We start from the raw sequence: 9,676 nt of genomic DNA on the forward strand, positions 1-9,676 counted from the left end.
TGCGCGTGTGTGCGCGCACACAACTCGACTAGCGTGCGCACAGACATTACAACAGAGCGCACAAAGCAGCAGTGGTCCCATTTTGCAGTTGTGGACTCAATTAATGTGTGTTTCACCCTTTAACTACATTGCGTGCTGTGTTTTGAATGTTTACATGTTTAATATCATTTTGAAGTAAAGTTAATACAAATGCTAAATGTAATTTTCCAGTTATATATAAGTGACGCACAAAAATTAAAATTTCCTTCCAAAGTTGCACAGCCAAAATCTTTTGCTGCACACAGCCTTCGTAAAATTAGAGGGAACATTGCCCTCCACTGAAGGTGACGATGCTGCTGCTGGGGGTTTGGGATGGTGCTGCCGGGGGTTTGGGATGGTGCTGTTGGGGGCTGCAGCGCTGCTCGCCTCCGGCCAGGTGTCACTGCATCCTGCGCTTGGCACTCCTTGCTTCCCAGCCTTCTCCTCTCCGCTCGGCGCTTTGGCGCTCACTTCACCATCCTCCTCCCTCCGCTCTCCTCCTCTGCTTTCTCCCTCTCCTCCTCCACCACCGCCACACTGCTCCGGAGGCCACCGGAAGTATACTAGCTGAAGTTGCCAGGGTTTACTTCTACCAATTATTTTTAAGTACCAATGATTTGGATGTACCTGTCTAAATACTAGAAATAGTCACTTAGTAGCTGTTGAATCACACCTATGAGTTGGCTGCCTAGTGTTATTTTTATTGTTTTGGTGTTGCCAGTATCCCTGATCCACAGCTTTTCTTATTGTTCAGTTTTATAATCCCTTTTTCATTGCAAAATGGGTTAGAGTTTTTTTTCTATTTACAATGCTGCTATAAGAAGGCTTTTTGGGGCAAAAAATTTTTTGGTCTTCTCACTTCCATCAGTTATTTTAGTTAATTGATTTATGTCTTTTTTTCCCATTCAATTATTACAGTTCATTAAAGTTTTTTTCCAAATGGGAGGTCCAACCAGTACTCCAAACTACCCCCCACTCCCTCCCCCTAGTATGCTTTCTGGAATCCAATGTTCCTATGATGTGAAGTTTTCTTCCAAATCCATCCAGTGGAAGGACCAGAACATGTTCTCAAGGTCAAATTCTCTGGCACATTTTGCAGCGAAGTCCAAGTTGGACACTACCCCTCTCTATAAGACCTGGCCAGGATCCAAATGGACCACCTTGTGTTGGTTTCCTCACATAATTGGATGGTACAAAATAATACATGTTATATGTCAGATAATAGTATTATACCATATGGAGCACTCTATCTTGTTACAAGTGAGCTACAGAAAGAATCCTTAGAATAAAGAGATCAAAGCATGGTCCTTCACTCTTAAAGATATATATGTATACAAAGTGTGTAGACCAACATATGTGGTATGAGTTATAAGAAGTTTTGTTTATAGAAGCAATTGTTTCAAACAGTGTTATGGTGTAAAAAACAGAAAGATGATAGATGGTACGTGGCGCAATGCTGCCTTAGGTTACCAATCCCTGAAGATACACCCTTACTTCAATGTACAAAATTTAGGAAAAAGATGGGATATATAAACCAATGGCGCAATAGATAATACTTATAATTTCTGTGTATCCAGACTCTTCCTGGTGAGGCGATGGTGATTCTCAGGTAGGTCGGATTTTTCCAAATGGAGGTGTTTGACGTGAAAAAAATAAAAAAGCAAAAATTAGATTGATGTGTCTGTGTCTATTTATTATAAACGCTCAAAGGCGTAGTGTTCATTTATATTTGTGGAGATCGTTTAGATGCCCCTTAGGCGTACCAGAACTCACGTGGGTTCAAGATGGTACTCCTCACGTAAAGGTTTCTTTACTGTGTTGACCAAAGGGGGATGTAGCTTCTCCAAGTGGATATGTGAATGAATCCCGATGTTTCCGTGGTTACTCGGGAAAAAAAAAAGTGTCTGAGATCTATGGTCTCATCATATGTGCATATAATAGGTGATGTGAGGGCTGTATAAGTACAAAGAGCTTAAACAGCGTACCTAACTTACTGAATAGGAAGAGGGGATACACGTGAAGATGGTTATGAAAGCATATGCATAGCTATTATCCTTCTCTTTGTTGGGCTTATTGGGTGGTTCACTAGCCCTTTCCTCACCCTGGTCTAACTTAATATGTTCTAGACTCTTAGCCACAATATTTTCATTATAGCCACAGGCCAAAAATGTATCTTTCATCTCTGAGGCTTGTGTAGTATAGTCCGAATCATCAAGGCAATTTCTTCTCAGCCTTTTAAATTGCCCCATGGGCACTGAGTTGAGCCAGTGGTCATGGTGGCAACTAGAATAGGGGATATATGACCCTGAGTCAGTTGGTTTTATGAAGTTTTTAAATTTAAGAGTACCATCCTCAATGTAAACTGTAATGTCCAAAAAGTTGATTTGGACTGGTTGTATTTCGAAAGTAAGAACTATATTATGATTGTTGGTGTTAAGGAATGTGCAAAATTCCTTAAGGGTATCACTGTCGCCCCTCCAAACAAAAAATATATCATCAATATAACGCATATAGGACACCAGACTCGCCCCGAATTTGTTGGGAGCCCAGATGGTATCAAGCTCCCATGCGCCCATAAAAATGTTCGCATAGCTCGGGGCGAATCTGGTGCCCATTGCGGTGCCAGTTTTCTGTAAATAAAATTCTTCACCAAACAGAAAAAAATTGTTCTGTAAAATAAATTTTAATGCCCTCCACTATAAAAGTTTGAAGTGATGTGGGTTTATCTGATCTTTCTAAAAACCGTCTAACGCTTTCTACACCATCATCATGATTGATGATGGTGTATAGCGACCCCACGTCGGCTGTGACCAGCAGGTCACCTTCTGTCCATTTGATGGCCGATATGCCTTTTATAAAGTCTCCGGTGTCTTTCAAGTGGGACTTGTTGAGAAGGACAAGGGGTTGAAGATGGTGGTCAATAAGCATTGACAAGTTGGCGGTAAGGGAGTCTACTCCCGAAATGATTGGTCGACCAGGAGGGTCGACCAATCTTTTATGTACTTTCGGGAGAATGTACATGACTGGCGTGAGAGGCCTTTCATTTATTAGAAATTTTGCCTCCCCTAAGTTGATAACGCCATTCTCTAGGGCTTTATTGACCAATAACTGTAGTTTGGGAAGGGTGGTGGTGGTGGGGTCATTCCTGAGTTTTTTGTATGTATTCATGTCGTTTAACTGACGCATGACTTCTGATACATAATTAGATGTATCTAAAATCACCCCCCCCCCCCCCCCCCCTTGTCTGCAGGTTTTATCATAATGTTTTTGTTTTTTTTTCAATGAATGTATGGCTTCTCTTTCATTTTTGGATAAATTTGAATGAGATTTATTAATTTCTATAGATTTTGCATCTTCTAAGATTAGAGTAGCAAAAGTCTCTAGGAAGGGCCCTTTATGGTGTTGGGGATAAAATACAGATTTGGGTTTGAAACCTGTAGATATATTTTCTGAGTGGTCTGCAGCTTCTTCTTTATGGAAGAATCGCTTCAAAGTAAGTTTACGGATGAACCTCTGCACATCAATGTATAGTTCAAAGGTGTTAATGTGATTTGTGGGGGCGTATTTTAGGCCCTTTTGTAATACATTATTTTCCTCCGTTGACAGTGTATAAGAGCTCAAATTAAAAATTTTAGTTTTAAGTATCTCTTTAGTACTGGTTTCACTGTGCTCCAATGTGTTTCTTTTTTTCTTTCTTTCTATCCCTGATCCTGTCCCTTGTGCGGGGTTTCTTTTTCCCCCCCCCTGGTTCCCCTATATGGTAGTTTTCTCTGTCTCGGGAGTTCGACCGGTCTCTCTCTAAAAAAGGGGATGGCGAATTTCTATATCTCTCAGGGTATCGAAGTCATAGTCCTCTAGTGGGGAGAATCTATTTTTTACTCTCAGTTCCCTATCTGGGGAGTGGGGTTTTTTTACATTAGTTTTATATGGTTTTGCTGGAATTCTCCATTCCGGTGTGCGTTGGGTTCTAAAATGTTTGATATCACGTATGGGGGAGTGTTCTCTTCTTATATTGTGATGTTTTCTCTCCCGTATTGGGGAGTATTCTCTCCTGTTGTGATTCCTCCTGTAGGGGACTTGTTTTGGAGACCTATCATGATAATAATTTCTGTTGTCTCTATTATCCCTTCCATAGTTTCTTCCCTGAAATCTCCTTTTTTGGAAGAGATCCTTTTTTTTAATCTAATTTTAGATTTTGGTTAAATTTGACTTTTGTCAATGGGCTTTCTTCTTGACTGGGAGGGGACAAGGCAATTTCTTTATCTCTCTTGAACTTTTTTACCTTTCTCTGTATTAGTAGTCTTTCCATCTTTTTTACATTGAATTCAATGGAATTTTCAAGCTCTCTAAAGCCCTCTTTTTTCGCATACGGTTGTGCTAGGGATTTGTAAACCTTTATATCATTTTCTATTTTATTAAGTTCCCCCTTCCTTTCATGGACAATTAGTTCCATAAGTTGAGTGGAACAATTATCAATAATGGCTTCCTAGTTTTGTTTAAACTCTTCATTGGCTGTAAAGAATGTTGGAAATTTTATTGATCTTTAGACCTTTGAGGATCAAATTGTGACTTGCGTATTTTTCTAAAGTCACAATTTCCCACCAAAGTTTGCTTTCTTTTAGTAGTAGGGTTTCTAACTTAGACATGATTCCCTCTAAATCTTCGTCTATGAGTTCAATGTCATCAGTGTTATCTAGGAACACTTTTTCTAAATGTGACATGCGTTTTTCCCTAAAAGAAAACATTTTTACATAAAATGCTGCCGTGTACACTTCTATCTAGGTGGATAAAATACAATACAAAAAACAGAAAGATGATAGATGGTACGTGGCGCAATGCTGCCTTAGGTTACCAATCCCTGAAGATACACCCTTACTTCAATGTACAAAATTTTGGAAAAAGATGGGATATATAAACCAATGGCGCAATAGATAATACTTATAATTTCTGTGTATCCAGACTCTTCCTGGTGAGGCGATGGTGATTCTCAGGTAGGTCGGATTTTTCCAAATGGAGGTGTTTGACGTGAAAAAAATAAAAAAGCAAAAATTAGATTGATGTGTCTGTGTCTATTTATTATAAACGTTCAAAGGCGTAGTGTTCATTTATATATGTGGAGATCGTTTAGATGCCCCTTAGGCGTACCAGAACTCACGTGGGTTCAAGATGGTACTCCTCACGTAAAGGTTTCTTTACTGTGTTGACCAAAGGGGGATGTAGCTTCTCCAAGTGGATATGTGAATGAATCCCGATGTTTCCGTGGTTACTCGGGAAAAAGAAAAGTGTCTGAGATCTATGGTCTCATCATATGTGCATATAATAGGTGATGTGAGGGCTGTATAAGTACAAAGAGCTTATTTGTATTTTATCCCCAACACCATAAAGGGCCCTTCCTAGAGACTTTTGCTACTCTAATCTTAGAAGATGCAAAATCTATAGAAATTAATAAATCTCATTCAAATTTATCCAAAAATGAAAGAGAAGCCATACATTCATTGAAGGATAACAAAAACATTATGATAAAACCTGCAGACAAGGGGGGGGGTGGTGATTTTAGATACATTTAATTATGTATCAGAAGTCATGCGTCAGTTAAACAACATGAATACATACAAAAAACTCAGGAATGACCCCACCACCACCACCCTTCCCAAACTACAGTTATTGGTCAATAAAGCCCTAGAGAATGGCGTTATCAACCTCCTGGTCGACCAATCATTTCGGGAGTAGACTCCCTTACCGCCAACTTGTCAATGCTTATTGACCACCATCTTCAACCCCTTGTCCTTCTCAACAAGTCCCACTTGAAAGACACCGGGGACTTTATAAAAGGCATATCGGCCATCAATTGGACAGAAGGTGACCTGCTGGTCACAGCCGACGTGGGGTCGCTATACACCATCATCAATCATGATGATGGTGTAGAAAGCGTTAGACGGTTTTTAGAAAGATCAGATAAACCCACATCACTTCAAACTTTTATAGTGGAGGGCATTAAATTTATTTTACAGAACAATTTTTTTCTGTTTGGTGAAGAATTTTATTTACAGAAAACTGGCACCGCAATGGGCACCAGATTCGCCCCGAGCTATGCGAACATTTTTATGGGCGCATGGGAGCTTGATACCATCTGGGCTCCCAACAAATTCGGGGCAAGTCTGGTGTCCTATATGCGTTATATTGATGATATATTTTTTGTTTGGAGGGGCGACAGTGATACCCTTAAGGAATTTTGCACATTCCTTAACACCAACAATCGTAATATAGTTCTTACTTTCGAAATACAACCAGTCCAAATCAATTTTTTGGACATTACAGTTTACATTGAGGATGGTACTCTTAAATTTAAAAACTTCATAAAACCAACTGACTCAGGGTCATATATCCCCTATTCTAGTTGCCACCATGACCACTGGCTCAACTCAGTACCCATGGGGCAATTTAAAAGGCTGAGAAGAAATTGCCTTGATGATTCGGTCTATACTACACAAGCCTCAGAGATGAAAGATACATTTTTGGCCTGTGGCTATAATGAAAATATTGTGGCTAAGAGTCTAGAACATATTCAGTTAGACCAGGGTGAGGAAAGGGCTAGTGAACCACCCAATAAGCCCAAAAAAGAGAAGGATAATAGCTATGCATATGCTTTCATAACCACCTTCACGGATGAACATAAAAAGATCGAACGCATCTTCAGAAAACATTGGGGCATTGTTTTGAGGGACCCTATTCTAGGCAAAATTGTTCCAGCAAAACCCAAACACATTTACCGACGAGCACCTAACCTTCGTACCAACTTAGTAAGTAGTAACTTCCATTCCAACAACCCAAAACCCGGTATAAAATCTAAAGGGTTTTATAGGTGTGGAACCTGCCAAGGCTGTAAAACCATCAAAAGCCAGGGTAGCAGTAAAATAGAGGAGTACTCCATTAATGGATACAATATCAAAGTGGGAGACTTTGTAACTTGCAGCACAAAAAATGTGATCTACATGGTTAGGTGCAGTTGCAACAAATATTTTATAGGACGGACCTCCAGGCCCCTAAAGGTTCGCCTCAGTGAACATCTGAGAAACATAAAAAAGGGCCTGGAGACCAACGCCCTATCAGCACACTTCAAAACAGTACATCAGTGCTCAACGAAAGAAATCATAGAGTTTGGTGGTCTTAAAACCATCAAAGGAAACCTTAGACAGCCTGACTGTACGGTAGCCCTGGCTAAGGCTGAAATGAATTTGATCTACAACTGTAAGACTTTACTACCCAGTGGACTCAACAGTGACTTTGAATTAAAGTGGTTCTTGTAATATCACTGAGTCCACTGGGTAGTCACTACTCTGTGTTCTGTTTCAACAGATTTCACAACCTGTACCCCAGTTGGGCACTGTACATAAATATATATGTGCCTATAACATCGATATGTACTTCCAAAGCTGAATTTATGTCTCGGTACCAGTTATGTCATAACCTGATAAGTCATGTGTAGCCAATATTCCCCCATAATAGGATTTTAATATATATACCATGTCCTAATTAATATGATTGTTATTCCACCAGCGATTGAACGGTCATTGCATTGTACATCCAAAAGGTATGTATTTACTGTCCCCGTTGACCCATGTATCGTTGTATGCCATGGTAATAGTTACAAATATGAATATTGAAGTCCTACATGTGGGGAAACGTTAATGCACCATACAAATGCACTTAATAGATTTGTATTTTGAAAGCCTGATTCGCTTGTTATGTTTATATTTCAGATTGCCATGGTGACCCAGCGATACATCCGGGCACCAGCTTGAAACACCCTATCAGGTTCAGGAACTACCTGGTGGCACGCACAAACCACTCCTCCAATGTGTGTTCCGGAAAGTTTCCACGCCAGTCACATCAGAAGGTGGAACACAGCGTGTGACATACGCCCAAAGGATGACGCGTGCGTTCCACCCCTGCCCCACCACCGCGCTGAACTTCCGGTAGCGTGCGTTCCAGCGCCGCTTCCTGATATAAATGACTCCGTGAACAGCGCGGCAGGTATAAATAAATATTCTACAAGAAGATCCCCCCACACGCCACACAACATGGACTACTTAAACTAGCTTGAAGATTAGAGATCGCTCAGTTTGATGATCCAGAACCCCAGACGTCCCGTTTGTATACCGGATGTATCAACGGGTCACCATGACAACGGACTTTTAACAGCTCATAAACTTTTTGATGCCACATTATTTTGGACTTTCAACATTATAAATAGTGGTTGTATACATTGTACAAGTTAAATATATATGTTTATATTGAATACGGAGGTTGGAAGGATATTGCAGGGGAAAACTACCCATGTCACTTCCTGTCCCACCTCATTGGCTGCTTACCATATAAAAATAGGCTTCTCACTTCTCTCTGGCATATCTTGATAAAGGTCACCAAGACCGAAACGCGTTGATCTTGCCAGAGACAAGTGAGCAGCCACACTCCCGGACGTATGTATACTTGAACTTTTTAACAGATTTTTTGTCTTTTTAATTTTTTTTGGATGTTGTAATTTTGGATTCTTTTTTGCAAATCTTTGGATCTTATGCTTCTTTATGTGTCCTCATGACCTGCCCATGGGACTATTATTGTACAGTTTTATAAATTAAATTTTGTGAAGTTTTTTTACCTTGAACTGGCCTCCTGGTATATTGGATAAAATAAACCTTTATGGGCTTTCTGCCCCCCACTAAAAGGGGTGAGTAAGGTACGCCACTGTATTAAGGTGTTTAAAACACTTACATTGAATTTAAACAAAAATCCCTCACATCGGTGAAATTTCTTTATATTCTATGCACCCGGGAACACTGTAATTGGAAATTTGTATGTGAGTTCCATATCCCATCGGTGACACCAAACCAGTGAGATACCGTACAAGAAAAGAAACCTTTATAGGTTTGAAAACCCCTTGAAACACCGTGAGTAGGGGTACGCTTTCCTTCAAAGCATACAAAGATACCTTTTAATGCGTATCCCCTCTTCCTATTCAGTAAGTGAGGTACACTGTTTAAGCTCTTTGTACTTATACAGCCCTCACATCACCTATTATATGCACATATGATGAGACCATAGATCTCAGACACTTTTCTTTTTCCCGAGTAACCACGGAAACATCGTGATTCATTCACATATCTACTTGGAGAAGCTACATCCCCCTTTGGTCAACACAGTAAAGAAACCTTTACGTGAGGAGTACCATCTTGAACCCACGTGAGTTCTGGTACGCCTAAGTGTTATGGTGTGTACACACGATGAGACGCCCTTGCTACTCGACTTAATATTCGAGTGCTAACTCTGTACTATTTACATACAATTCATTCAATCTGCATTAGATTTGCACTATATATATATAGTCATTGCTGCCCTGTCTATCTGGGTTTCGATTTGTGCTGTCAGGGGAGCACGCATCGGGATCGCAAGGTAAAAACCTGTGCGATCTGCATAGGATCTGCATGCGATTTTTACTATATAGTCAAAATCTAATGTCAAATCTCACCGTATCAATCACAGCATAACACTATCAGCTGTTTTTTCTCTTTTTTCTTGCTTTGGGGATCCATTGAGAAAGATTTCTCAATTGTTGGAAGTAATAAGAACTAACACCTACAGATCCTCTGGTGATATCATT

Source organism: Crinia signifera, chromosome 6 (genome assembly GCF_055691185.1).
Source record: "Crinia signifera chromosome 6, ASM5569118v1, whole genome shotgun sequence".
Taxonomy (NCBI): domain Eukaryota; kingdom Metazoa; phylum Chordata; class Amphibia; order Anura; family Myobatrachidae; genus Crinia; species Crinia signifera.